At 38.9% G+C, this 15,055-nt stretch overlaps 1 protein-coding gene across 3 annotated transcripts in view; it reads left to right on the forward strand.

Moving 5' to 3' along the window:
• RALYL (RALY RNA binding protein like) overlaps nucleotides 1–15,055 on the forward strand; it is a 1,540,715-nt gene that overhangs the window by 790,120 nt on the left and 735,540 nt on the right. The window lies entirely within an intron of this gene.

The raw sequence follows: 15,055 nt of genomic DNA on the forward strand, positions 1-15,055 counted from the left end.
GCCTTTCCCTGCAACTCCTGCATCCATAGACCTCAAGATTACACAGGCATTGCTTAAAGTCGCATCAAAATCGTGCAGCTTTCAGGTCTCACAAGTGTGAAAGGGGCCTAAGTCGCTGTACTGAGTACTATTATACATAGAATATAAAGTAGTCTCACCATCAAACACTAGTAAATATATGTTCTCAATATAATTGTGCTCAAATGGATGAAAATCACAACCAATGGTATCACCTACTGAAAGCTTGCATTGTACTCAGCAGCATATGCTGCAAAGGTGAATGACTATTAGCCAATGCCACATCAGCATGAGCATGGTTGTTACTATAATATTAATACCTGAAATGGAAAACAATATTGTATAGAATCAAACATTAGTAAATTTATTTTTTGGAGGTATGTGCTCAGCTCTGTAGCATAGTAGTATGCCCTACTGCCCTCAAAGGTTCAAGCCATGAGTTCAAATCCCACCGACAGCATCACCTCCTGAAAGTGTGCATTGTACTCAGCAGCATAATTAGCCAATACTCATCAGTTTGGTTTATTCCATATTTTAACTCTTCAAATGCATGCAATAGTATGTACTTATTCAATTATATTATGGTGTGGAATTCCAAAAATCAAGGAAAAAAACAGTACATGGCAGGCCCTTCGGTCTGGTATGGACTTTAAGGGGAACCCCACACCAAAATGTAAAATAAAATTGATGTGGGGCTCCCCCAAAAACATACCAGACCCTTATTGGAGCATGCAGCCTGGAGGTCAGGATAGGGGGGTACGAGCGAGCAACCTCCCCTTCCAGGCCACATGCCCCAAAGAAGCTTGTCCCCATGTTGTTGGGGACAAGGGCCTATTCCCGACAACCCTGGTCAGTGTTTGTCAGTCTGAGGGCAGGGGATTTATCAGAATTTGGAAGCCCCCTTTAATAAGGGAGCTCATAGATCCTGCCCCCTATGTGAATAGGTATGGGGTACATTGTACCCCTACCCATTCACCAAAAAGGCAGTCCTTTATTGTAAAATAGCTCCAAGCTGTCTTCTTCTTCTGCAGGAGTTAGTGGGTGTTGTGTGCCTCCAACACAACATAGTACACACCTGTATCTACCCTTTATTGCTGGTGTTCTCTAATACAGGAATCTGCAGGAGTTAGTGGGTGTTGTGTGCCTCCAGCACAGCACAGTATACACCTGTATCTACCCTTTATTGCTGGTGTTCTATAATACAGGCATCTGCAGGAGTTAAAGTGGGTGTTGTGTGCCTCCAGCACAGTATACACCTGTATCTACCCCTTATTGCTGGTGTTGTCTGTTGCACATCTTGCATATTAGCCTTTAAAATTAGCATTTTTGATTTCAAATGTTCGAGTCCCATATACTTTAATAGGGTTCTAAAGTTCGTATGAATTTTTTGTCCGTTCGAAGGTTCGGGTGCGAACCGAACCGGGGGGTGTTCGGCTCATCCCTAGTGATTTACTACCACTTCATAAAAAAAACATAAATGAGGACATAATGGCAGTTGGAGAACCCTGCCTTTCCCCCTGGTAGGAACAAGGAAAGCACATTTACGATGGAAATTGTCAGTGTGAGGGTTAAAGAAATGTGTCTTTCAGAAACTGGCTACATTAAGTCGGTAGATCAATGAAAAACAATTGTTTCATTGAAAAGGAAAGACCTGATGGAAATCCCAACTAAATTGACTGAGGGAGCCTGTACACACCAGTGTCTCCTTAGCACACTGCAAATGAGAAGGCAGGGACAGTGGCCTTGGGACCTCCCGGGACAGGAGGAAAGGAACAGTTTAGAAAAGTCTGACAATTATTCTCACAACAGAGGAAGGGGAAGTAGGAGGATTTATTGAAAGAATACCTAATGGTATCTTCCAGGGTGTAGTAGAGAAGGCATTTACAATGTGTCAGGCGGGGTTCTAAATATTGTTAAATTATTGTGGAATTCATTTGAGGGAATTAAAAGTTTCATTGACTGCCAATGATGGGAGTGGGTGGTGTCAAAATTTCACTGGCATCACTGATTGTGAAATTGTTCCGATGCCACTAACCAAAAATGATTGTGAGGTTCATTTAGGGGGGTTTCAAAGTTCCACTGATCAGCAGTAATTATAGGATTATTTGGGGGGGGGGGGGTTGAGGTTCATCACATCTAGCCATTGCACATAATGTGCAGTTTCATCTTCTAATGAACCTTTTTCCATTGTTAACACAAAACTTGTATTTGGCTTTCAGTGAGCAACTTTTAAAGACTAAGTGCGCCTTAACCAATAACCTCAATACCAGTAGGTTTTTTTCATTTCCAAAATAAATAAGATTAGCTTGGAGTGTCCACTTTCCAAAAAAATAAAAATTTGGACATGTTTTTGTCATCCTGGCATTATTATATGATAACAGACAGTAGGGGAAACAGTTTTTTTTCTCCCCTAAAAGTTGTATTTTTTTTCCTTTTACCCTTTCGCTGCCAGGTCCTTATGGCATGCATGCCCTGTCATGTATTCCATGCTCCACTTGCCCATCTGCAGGCCAGGGACCAAGATGGCAGATGCCGGTGGGTGGAGGGAAGGGAGAAGAAAGGACACACGTCCACTCTTCTCCCCTTTGTGCTGTGACCTGGAAAGCAGCATCTATGATGTCACTTCTGGGTCAGCCTTTCAGTGTCCCTGGCTAGCATAGCTGGGAAGGGGTGTATTGCAATACATTCAGTGAAGCCCAGAGGAGACATGCAGGGACTTTTATACCCTGCATGTCATATTAAAGAGGATCTGTCACCTAAAAATCATTGATTGAGATGCACATGTTACATACCGCCATGCACACCAGAGTGAGAGTAATAATCCTAGCACAAGACCTCATCTGTAACACTAAATTGATGACCTATAGGGGGCTTTTGAAGTGTTGCCTATAGAAAATACAGGGTACTGAAGATTGTCGCCATTTCACTGGTGCACACAAATGTAAGGTTTGACATGTTAGGTATCTGTTTACTCGGTGAACCCTCACCTTATACATTTTACCAAGATGTAGATAGTGTATTATGTTTGTTTGCCCTAAAATTCACTTTAGTGTGCCTATTACCAAAATTCTGTGTTTTCTAGACCTTTTAAGCATTATCAAGTGACATAAAAAATTGGAACTACCACTATTTTATTCTCTGGGGTGTCTGCTTTCAGACCTAAAATTATTTTTTAAAAGTGTGCAAAAACTCTACAATCCTTGTGTGCAAAGCAGGTTTGTATGACCAACTTATAGTTCCCATGATCCTTCATACAGGTCATCTCAGCAAAGCTGCCCACACATATTTTTAAATCCAATTGTTCTACAATCGAATTCATTATGTTCTGATTACAACTAATAAAAACAAAACTGTGCGCAATCATTTATTGATCATTCCTGTCTACTGGTCAATAATTAAGCATGATTTTTAATGGAGTTGTATACCATGTTTTTCATTTTAATCTTTTGCAGTTTGCTGAAAAAAATGAGTGGTCTGGCTCTGAATCAATAGCTTTGCTAGTGTCTACAATGTGATCGCCCTTACTTTTTTGAAAATATATATGAAAATATTGGAATGTTCTTAGAGATAAATGGGAGTGTAGAAGAAATTTTTTTTTTTAAATGAACTCTCCATCTTTCTCTGGAACATTCAGATAGTTAGCAAGGTCAGGCTATTACATTTTGCTAACAACCTTAGGTTCAGTGTTTGGATGAGACCTTCTCTAACATAACAGGAACAAGAGAGGATATGTAGGATATGTTTTCTTCTAAGCCAGGAGTTTGCAATACATACACATGTATCCAATACTACAGAATTGTCCTATTGCCTTCAGCTAGTCTTGATGTCCCAAGTCGTTTGTTTGAGAGATACACTCACAATCTGAATGTCAAAATAAACTATATTGTTTGCTGGCCTTCTTATCTTTTCTTGACCAATGAGTAATCTATTTCTGAAGAATGTATAAAAGCAGACTTAACTTGTAATAAAGACAAAAATATTCTCTTTGCTAATCTTGATGTCCTATATTTCTCACGCAATTGCATTCATGTGCTTCTTTTCCCCCCAAAAAACAGGATTTTAACATTTCTACAAGAGTCCATCCTTGTTTTATGGCATACGATGCCATAATAAAGCTCCATTAGTGCACCATGCCATTCCTTGCCTCTTGTACATTTTAGAGCATGCTAAAAGCTTACAAGCCATTGTTTATGCACAGACCTAGTTGATGTAATTTAGTCTATATAACAGACTATAGAATAAACCTTTCCTGAAAGATATAGGCAAGCTGATCTTCTTTTGAAAATGCTATTTAGGTGCCGCCATGTTAATCCATTGGCTTCAATTCCTTCTGAGTTTCTGACACTGAAAAAGAATGCACATTAGGAAAATGGAGAATAATCAGAGATTTCTTGTCTGAATATTGAACTGAACTGAACTGAGGATTTGTAGCCTACATATTTGTTGGTTATAGTTCCTTAAAAATTTGCCTTTTTTTGTCCAGCTAGCATATTGCAGGTTCAGGCAAGCTGCATTATACTTTCCTTTTGTCAAGAGCATCTTAACAGCATTCCATTTGTGTTTCAGCTATCTGACTTGACTCCTGTGACACATCACCTGCTAACTAACCTGACCTTGTGGATCCCTTGACCTCTGCCTAGTCTGATTGTCCTGTTCTGGATGTCCGGCTCATTTTTAAGGGTCCGGAGGGGGGCCTCCTCAGAGGGGTGGTAATGTCAGGAGCATAGTGCTCCTACTCCTCATTCCAGCATCTGGGGTTTTGGCAATGGCACTCTTCTTGTCTGTCTGTCCACCTGCAAGGTGATTAATGTGATCAGTCTCTGGGTGCAAACGAAACCTAATTATAGTTATAAGCCAACCAAACCCTCACTGACATGCTTGTGATAGAGAGTGATGCCTGTGTTATTCCTGATCAAGCCCCCTGTCTGTCTGCTCTGCTGAGCTCGATTGGCGTTCCCTGTGTATGACCTTAGACCAGATTTTGGACTATTCCCTGAACTCAGCCTGCCTTTTACCTGGACTGTCATAGAACCACTCTGCTTGTCTGCCAACCGCAAAAAACTGTTTACTTTGCTCAGTACACGCCCACCCTGGGGTGGTGGCCTGGCACTATAGCATTGTGTATAAGACCTGGGGGAAACCGAGTACCAGTAGGCCTGCTTGCCTTATGGGAAAGGGGGCTGCTCTAAGTGAAGAACATAGTAGCCAGCTATAGTGTCTGACCACCTGTGTTTGGGGTAGACGTGACACCTTTGTAGAGGATGCACACATGTTATACGCTATTGCCAATGAAAATACTGATTTGTAGTTTTCTTTTATCCGTGTTAACAATATTAAATATATCTATTGTTTTTCCTTATATTTTCTATGCCATTTTTAATGACTTTGTCATTTGCTCCTGGTGGCATCTGATATCCCCTGGTCATGTATAGGCTTGGTTGTATTATTTTCCAAAGTAGAAAAAAATTATATTTAATATAAAGAGGGTATGTTGACCTTATGACAGTTAAAGTTTAACTTCATGTTTGTTGGGTAAAACAAATCTTCTCTAGGTCAGTTATTTATCTTGCAAGAATTTTAGCAAATTTAAACACAGTTTAACCTGCTGCTGGTATGCTGAATCTTACACACCTATTCTATTCACTTTCAACCACATGATTACTCAGTAGAAGGGTCTGTCCTCAACAGTCACATAATTAATCCCACTGATGTTATTAGAGATAAAAACTTTTGGCCAATCACATTGTCAGGATTTGACTTTTCAATAAAAATTTTAGAAAAACTTAGCTCTGATGTTCTAGGTGGACTGTAGACAGCCTGGGGTTGGAATGCAACGGGCTTCATAGGGATCTCTAAATCTATAGGCAACCACAATGTAAGACTAACTTATCTAGCCCCGTAAAGAAGAAATCGGTATACATACCTTTTTTTGAAGCCCCTCCAGTCCGGTTTCCAGTGGCAGAAGATCTGCACAGGAGACAGCCAACAACAGTTGGGAAATTAATGGGAAGTAATGTCACCCATAGAGTTACTATGAGGGCTTCCATTGCCGGCTGCCTCCTCTGCACCCGCCTACACAGCGAAGCTGCTGCTGAAAGCTCAGCTTAGGATCAGACCGGAGAGGCTTCAAAAAAGGTATGTATACCAATTTCTTCTAGATAGGTTAGTCTTAGATCATGGATGCAAAAACTAGATACACAAATCAAAAATCGCCCAATAAGTGTATCATCACCGCGCCAACTCAAATCCCTCCAGATCCCCAGCCGCCACTTAAATATGTAACTATATAAACAAGAAGGTGAATATAAATCCGTTAATCCAAATTACCACATAAATGACACCTTGTAGCGCTAGTACTGTGCAAAAGGTAACCTCATTAGCTATACCTCTCACCTATTATTCTGTGTTGCTCTTAAAGGTGTATATACATCTAAATATAACATATACAATTAGTCAAATATATACAATTTCTTATGAAATATTTGTGAATGACAAACTCAATGTGATTATCCCAAAGCAAAGAGATGTAAATACAATATTAATATTCTTTAAAACAGAAAAAATGTGATGAAATAGTGCTCCAACGGGGTGGGGGGGTCACGGACACTGATGGTGCGGTGAAGGCTTTATATAATCGTTTTGGACACTGATTAGTTTTGCACACGAAAAAGATTTAGGATTGAAGGATTTCTTTATTTCCTATGAACTATTTCATCACATTTTTTCTGTTTTAAAGAATATTAATATTTGTATTTACATCTCTTTGATTTGGGATAATCACATTGAGTTTGTCATTCACAAATATTTCATAAGAAATTGTATATATTTGACTAATTGTATATGTTATATTTGGATGTATATACACCTTTAGGAGCAACACAGAATAATAGGTGAGAGGTATAGCTAATGAGGTTACCTTTTGCACAGTACTAGCGCTACAAGGTGTCATTTATGTGGTAATTTGGATTAACAGATTTATATTCACCTTCTTGTTTATTTAGATCATGGATGCCTGTAGATTTACAGATTTTAGTGTTAAGGTGGACTTCTACTTTAAGCCTACATTATCATCTTGCTCCATAGCATGTCGGGCATCATGTATAAAACATGTATGGAAATATAATTAAAATTTGGTCCTTTAGAAGGTAACTAGTCAGATTTTAGTATTGTTCCAGCACAGGTTGGAATAAAAAAGTAACATTTTATGGCTAGGTGGTTGTTACAATTAACAGTTTTTTTTTTCTTCTGTACAAAGGGCAATAGTGTATTTGTATGCCCTGTGATGTTTTTTTCAAATCCAGGGGTTTCCACCATCACTTCACATGCAAATAAAAGTGATATTAGCCTTGTTCAGTGTTGTACACAGTTGTTTTCTTCAGTCTCCTGGCACATTTTCCCAGCAATGCTGCTCAGGCCTTTAATTCCAACTTCTTAGCTAGTCCCTTGGACATGATCTCAGTACCACATGAAATCTATGCACCTCTCTCATGCATCCTCTGTATATATGGCACACATACAACCTGCTGACCTCCGGTAAGACCTGGACACAGGTTTAAAGTCTCTATCCCTCCCAAGACTCTTTGAAGTCTCCAAACTCCAGAACCCAATATGGGAATTACAAAACACGTAGGAAACTGGCAGATCAAATTTCTCGATTAGAATAGCCATTCTGGAGCCCCTGAATCTGCATTCATAAAAACCCTGTATGGCTTTTACCTCCTTTTCCACAGTGACAGGGCATAACACTATTGCAGTCTATTAAAAACGTAATACGTAAAGAGTAACACTAGCAAAAATGCATCCGGACTTTAAAAATTGAGCTCTGCATTGATGTTGATTAAAACTGTTTAGAAGCAAAAGCTGCTCAGTATGCACAGTCAATAGTAATAATGACTATTTATATAGAGCAGTCACTTAGATTTAATTAAGCATAGTTTACTGCAAACAAAATAAAAGGCAATAATGCTTAAAGCAAGTAAATATGTTAAAATACAAATATGTTTACTATGTTATTTGTCTAAGGATTCATAATTCTGCGCAAACCAGCTTTGTGATTTACACACCTCTGCTACATTTCACAGTCAGCATGGGTGACTTCTTTCACACGGGTTTCCCATTCATTGCTTTTTCTTCTATCCATTTTTGGATGAAAAACAGCTAGAAATTCATTCCTATGGACTTGTGAATGTAACTGGAGACTCATCTATACACATCCATCTACATCTGTGTTTTTCAGTCCATTTCTTTAAATGGAATAAGGCTGCATTCCTTTCTGTTTAAATGGCTCTGATAGATGTATACGGATGCTGTCCATTGCATCCATTCTATTTATGTCTGTTTTTAGGCAAGAAACATTTTTATGTTTATACTTTTGTCATGATTAGTTTCCTCAACAACTAAAAAAAATGGATGCAAACTGAATTACACTGAACTGATGCATAGCTGCCAACTGTCCCTGATTTCAAGGGACTGTCCCTGATTTGGAACAAATTCCCTCTGTCCCTCTTTCCCTCTTTCCTCCTCATTTGTCCTTCAATTTGGTCTGATCTATATAGTTGTACAGTAGTACCTTAGATTACAAGTATAATTAGGTCCAGAAGAATGCTTGTACTCCAAAGCACTTGTTTATCAAAGCGAGTTTCCTCATTAGAATCAATGGAAACTCACATAATGCATTCCACAGTCACTGTTGGTGTCTGCAGTACCGCATGTGGCCAGAGGTGCGGGGGCACCGGAGATACTCTTAGGCGCTCGGGAAAGGAGTGTCTCTGAGTGTCTCCGAGCATTTCTGAGCATTACCGACGCCCCCGCACCTCTGGCCACATGCACTACTGCACACCCCAGAGGTTTGAATCTTGCTTGTCTTGCGAGGCAATGCTCCCAAACTGAGTCAGGATTTCTTTTTAAATGGCTTATATTGCAGAACGCTCGTAAACTGCGTTACTCACAATCCGAAGTTTCACTGTATATAAAATGCACTTTTTATCTTTCAAAAAGTATTTCTCAGTGCTAAACCTTTCATCCAATTTCTAAATTTCTGCAATTGTAAATTTCAAAAGCCAGTATAAAGGAATAGTAATGGTAAAATGTTGTGAAAGTTCGGAGGTATGCTGAAGTGCAAAGTGATGTACGGTAAATTGAACTGAACCCTTAGTCCTTTCACAAGGGCATCATGAGTTCAGTCATGATTTTTGCAAAGACAAAAATGATGAATAGGAATTCATCATTCTTCATCAGTTTGTATGTCCATCTTCAGTTCAGTTTACATCAGTCTGCACTTAGTTCAGTAATGTTCTGTTCAGTTCAGTTTGCATCCATTTTTGCATCCATTTTTATTTGTTAGTTGTTGAAGAAATTATCGTGGTATAAAAGTATAAACAAAACAAGTGTTTCTTGCCTAAAAACTGACATAAACATAACAAATGCGATTAGACCACATCTGCTTACCTCTGTTCAGATCAATTTAAATGGAAATGGGTGTAGCCTTGTTCCATTAAAAATGAACCTGAATGGACACAGATGTAGGCAGATGTAAACAGTTTTCTATCCAAAAAAAGCACAAATTTAAATTTGACAAACAGAATGCCCATGTGAAAGGCCCCATACTGCTCCTTGCTTATTGTACAGAGGCGTTGATGCTATTTCATTGCCAATAAGCAGGCTGAATGTGGTTACTGATCCAGGCTGTGATGTATGGCAGATGGGGTTAATTTATAAGACTATGGCTGACATGTAAACCAGTATACTGGATTTATAATTTAAAAAGAAAAGACCAGATGGCTGCTTTGTACATGAAGCATGCAACTGTGTAGACCTATTCTATGCAATATTTTTTTCCCCAGAAATGTAAACGTTAGATCTATCTATCTATCTATCTATCTATCTATCTATCTATATATATATATATATCGATCGGCCACCCACCTAATATTGAATAGGTCCCACTTTTGGCACTGAAACAGCTCTGACCCATCAAGAAAAGGACACCATTGGATCTCTGAAGGTATGCTACAGTATCTAGCACCAAGGCAGCAATAGCAAATCCTTTAAGTTCTGGATGTTGTAAGGTGGTTCCTCCATTGAATGGACTTGTTACATAGTTACATAATTATATAGTTACATAGTAGGCAAGGTTGAAAAAAGACACAAGTCCATCAAGTCCAACCTATGGGTGTGATTGTATGTCAGTATTACATTGTATATCCCTGTATGTTGCGGTAGTTCAGGTGCTTATCTAATAGTTTTTTGAAACTATCAATGCTCCCCACTGAGACCACCGCCTGTGGAAGGGAATTCTACATCCTTGCCGCTCTTACAGTAAAGAACCTCTTACGCTCTTACAGTAAAGAACGTAGTTTAAGGTTAAACCTCTTTTCTTCTAAATTTAATGAGTGGCCACGTGTTTTGTTAAACTCCCTTCCGTGAAAAAGTTTTATCCCTATTGTGGGGTCACCAGTACGGTATTTGTAAATTGAAATCATATCCCCTCTCAAGTGTCTCTTCTCCAGAGAGAATAAGTTCAGTGCTCGTGACCTTTCCTCATAGCTAACATCCTCCAGACCCTTTATTAGCTTAGTTGTCCTTCTTTGTATTCGCTCCATTTCCAGTACATCCTTCCTGAGGACTGGTGCCCAGAACTGGACAGCATACTTTAGGTGAGGCCGGACCAGAGTCTTGTAAAGCGGGAGAATTATCGTTTTATCTCTAGAATTGATCCCCTTTTTAACGCATTCCAATATTCTGTTTGCCTTGTTAGCAGCAGTTTGGCATTGCATACCATTGCTGAGCCTATAAACTACTAGGTCCTCCAGGTCCTTTTCCACCCTAGATTCCCCCAGAGGTTGTTATTCCAGCATATTGCACAGAAGATCAATTAAATTGAGATATGGAACATTTAGAGGCCAAGTCAATACTTTGCATTCGTTGCTGTGTACCTCAAACCATTCTTGAACCATTTTTGAGGTGTGGCACATTATCCTACTAAAAGAGGTCACTGTTTCCATGAAGGTGTGTACTTGGTCAACAATAATGTTTAGATAGGTGGTACCTGTCAAGTAACATCCACATGAATGGCAGGTCCTAAGGTTGCCCAGCACAGCATTGCATTCTGGTGCCATCTCTTCCTCAGGTAAGCGACGTACATGCAACTGGCCATCCACATGATGTAAAAGAAAATGTGATTCAATAGACTAGGTCACCTCTTTTCATTGCTCTGTGGTCCATCTCTGATGCTCACATGCCCATTGTAGGTGCTTTGGGCCCTGGACACAAATAGGGGCACCCCAACCTGTCTGCTGCTATGTAGTCCCATACACAAAAAACTGCAATGTCCATTTTTTCTGCTTTCAACACATGAACTTCAGGGACAACTGTTGATTACTTTCTGCCTAATGATAATGAATGTTATTCAATTAAATTGTCAGTGATCAGAACAGTATAGCTGATTGGGGATTACTGTATATGTAGTATTATATAGTATAGATATGGTGATATATATATATATCACCAGACAAAAAGATTACAAAAACAATAAAGCTTAAAGAAACTTTATATTTTCTCCTGAGGGGAAACCTTGTTCTAGACTAGGGGTCTCCAAACTTTCTAAACAAAGGGCCGGTTTACTGTCTTTCAGATTTTAGGGGGGCTGAAGTGACCAATGAAAGTAGAAAATGCCCCAGCATGGGTGGGAGTAAAAAAATTATAGTGGCTGTAGTTAGTAGAAGAAGGAGGAATAGTGCCCCATCATTGGTATCAGTGGGACAGTGGGAAGAATAGTGCTCCATCATTTGTATCATTTGGAGGAATAGTGCCCCATCATTGGTATTAGTTGGAGGAATAGTGCCCCATCATTGGTATTAGTGGGAGGAATAGTGCCCCATCATTGGTATTAGTGGAATGACTAATGCCTAATTGTTTATATAAGTGTGAGGAATAGGGCCCTGCTGTTGGTGTCTGTGCAAGGAATGGTGCAACCTTGTTCACGTGCGTGGGAGGAATAGTGCTCTGAGGGCTGGATAAAGACAAGCAAAGAACCACATTTGGCCCACGGCCACAGTTTGGAGACCATTGTTCTAAAAGGAACAGATAGATTTCTTACTTGCATTGAGAACCTTTTTGACGAGCAAGAGTTGGTATGGCAAACCTGAGATTCACTTGAAAATTAAATGGTCTGTACTAAAATGGGGGACCTTGATACTTTTAAGGGCATTAAAATACATTGGTAAAGGAGCAATCCTATTGGCTGAAAGTGTAACTCATTCTTTTAAACTGACTTATGTACTAAGCCCTGGTTACTATACTTTATATGTTTATATAAGAAAAATCCCTATTGCTAGATGTTACTTAAAAAGTAGAGGTACTCCATTTGAGTTTGTCGTTCTATTACAGATTATTACATTTATCAAAAGGCAATTTAAATGTATTTTGTATTAGAAATTGGCACACTTTTTTTAGGTACTTTATACAATCAAGGGATAAACATATTGCTACTTTTTGAGACATCATCCATTTGTTTGTACTTCAACTGGAATTTTCCTTTTTATTCAGATGTATTTTCAATCAAAATGTCACAAGTGTGAAACTAAACCAGATGATGTAAAATTATTGGGCACTTGTGTGGCCTGATTAACCACTTTAAGACCAGACACTTTCACCCCCTTCAATTTTAGGAAATTTTTCAGCTTTCAGAACTGTCACACTTTGAATGACAATTAGTAAGGCACGCAATACTGTACCGCAATTACATTTTTGTCTTTTTTTTTTTAGATAAATGGAGCTCTCTTTCGGTGACATTTAATCCCCACATTTTGTGAAAAAAAAAACTTTTTTTTATTATATAATTGTGCAAATAAATAATCACAATTTCATAAATTTAGACCAACATGTATTCTGATACATTTATTTGTTAAAAATAGTCCAAATCAGTGTATATTTAGTTTGTGTGAAAGTTATAGTCTGCAAGCTAAGTAATATATATTTGAAAAATTATCAGTTCTGATCTAATGACTGTCTATCTAATTTCTTGAGGCTCTAAAATGCCAGGACAGCACAAATGTTCCCTAAATGACCCTTTTTTGGAAAGTAGACACTCCAAGGTATTGATTAAGAGGCATGTGGTGTTTTGTTTAAGTTGTAATTATTTGTCACAATTTTGTGCAAAGTGAAATAATGTAATAATATATTTTTCACAAAGATGTCATTTTACCAAGTTATTTACAACAAACAACATAGGCATCCTTACAATTACACCCTAAAACACATTCAACTGAGTATGACAATACCACATGTGTGAGACGTTTTCACAGCCTAGCTGCAAAGAGGGTCCCAAAATCCAAGAAGCACATTCAGACATTCTAGGGGCATACATAATACATCTAATTTCCTGACTACCTATCACATTTTTGAAGGCTCAGGAGCACTAGGACAGTAGAAACACCAACAAAATGACAACATTTAGGAAAGAAAACACTTGAAAGGCATAGTGAGCCTTTTAAAAATGCATTTTTTTTACCACAAGTTTTTGGAAAACACAGGAAAGAAATTGAAAATTCATTTTTTTTACACAAAGGTTATCAATGAATAAGATATTTCTAACGCACAGCATAGGTATACTTAGAATTACAACCCAGTACACATTCTGCTACTCCTCCCAGGTATGCCAACACCAAGTGTGAGACATTTCACAGCCTAGCCATACATAGAGGCCCAAAATCAAAAGGAGCACCTTCAGGGTAACAAGGGGCATAAATTAGGCATGTAATTAATAATGATCATGGGCCTTGTAACTGGTGTGGAAGTAATCAGGGTCACTGGGACTTGTGTGTTGGTGATCAGGGGCACCTTCACTGCAGTAGCGATGATTAGGGACACTGTAACTGGTGTGGCAGTGATTAGGTGACTAGGGACAATATGACTGAAGCGGCGGTGATTAGAGACAATGACTGCGGACAATATGTAAGCATAAATAAATAAAAAATGTTCAAAAATGTATACTTTTTTTTTTTTAATTATCACCAGAGCAGTGCAGTGTTACCATTGTGACATTGTAGTGTTCTGGGGAGGTGATCATAAATATTTTTTTTCAGTGATGATCACTATAATAAGCAATGTGTAATACTGTTTAAAGGTTCCATTCATGAAACCTTGTTTAGTACTGTGGTGCTGTGATTGGTCACAGCTATCACATTTGTACAGGACTGCTCTGATTGGTACCATGTGATTGCTGTGACCAATCACAGAGTTCACATAGTAGTAAGCAATGACAGCCTTGTTTACTACTGTAACTGTGATTGCTGTAATTGGTGACAGTGATCACATTGTATCAGGGATGCTCTCAGCATTGGACAAAAAACAGTGGTCTGCTGTGTCCAGTGGTCACAGATCCCACCACTGCTCACTCTAGAGCACACATAAGAGTGGCCGATGCGGGAGGACATATGGGTATGTCCACCCACATAAGCACTGCTCCCATCTGGCCATATATGCTATAGACAGTGGGCTAATGGGAAGCAGTTAAAGTAAACCTGTCATGTGAAAAAATACACAGGACTGCCAGTGATGACTTTATTTTGAAATTGATTGACTCTTATGCTGACACTCTAAATTTCGATTCATCAACCTGGAATACGTAAGCAAAACAGGAAAGACAGAATAAGGTAAAAATCTTTTTTCTGCATAGTTGTTTAGGGTCAGTGACTCCAATTATGAAAGAAAAGGGTCATTCCAACCTCCAGGCAACTGGCATTTTCAAATGGAGAGCTCAGTAATGACAGCCTTCATGTTTCTTTAATGACAAGTTTCCTTTAAAGCATGATTAAATGTTCAGTTTCAGCAGTCACAACCTGAGTAGAAAAGTATGTCCCCTACCAGACTTCTGTAGAGAGGGTCACTTTCTTCCTGTGTGGAAGTAGTCCCTCTGCAGAAGTCCAGCATGGTAGAGTCCTCCAGTCAAATATGAGCATGAGCTTCCTGAATACATAAATGTAGCAGAGGCGTATTATGGTTCTGTAATAATGCTGACCTGTCCTGTCACATATGG

This window comes from Lithobates pipiens, unplaced genomic scaffold (assembly GCF_037356315.1).
Source record: "Lithobates pipiens isolate NorthernLeopardFrog02 unplaced genomic scaffold, aLitPip1_a1.2 Scaffold_19, whole genome shotgun sequence".
In the NCBI taxonomy this organism is placed as follows: Eukaryota; Metazoa; Chordata; class Amphibia; order Anura; family Ranidae; genus Lithobates; species Lithobates pipiens.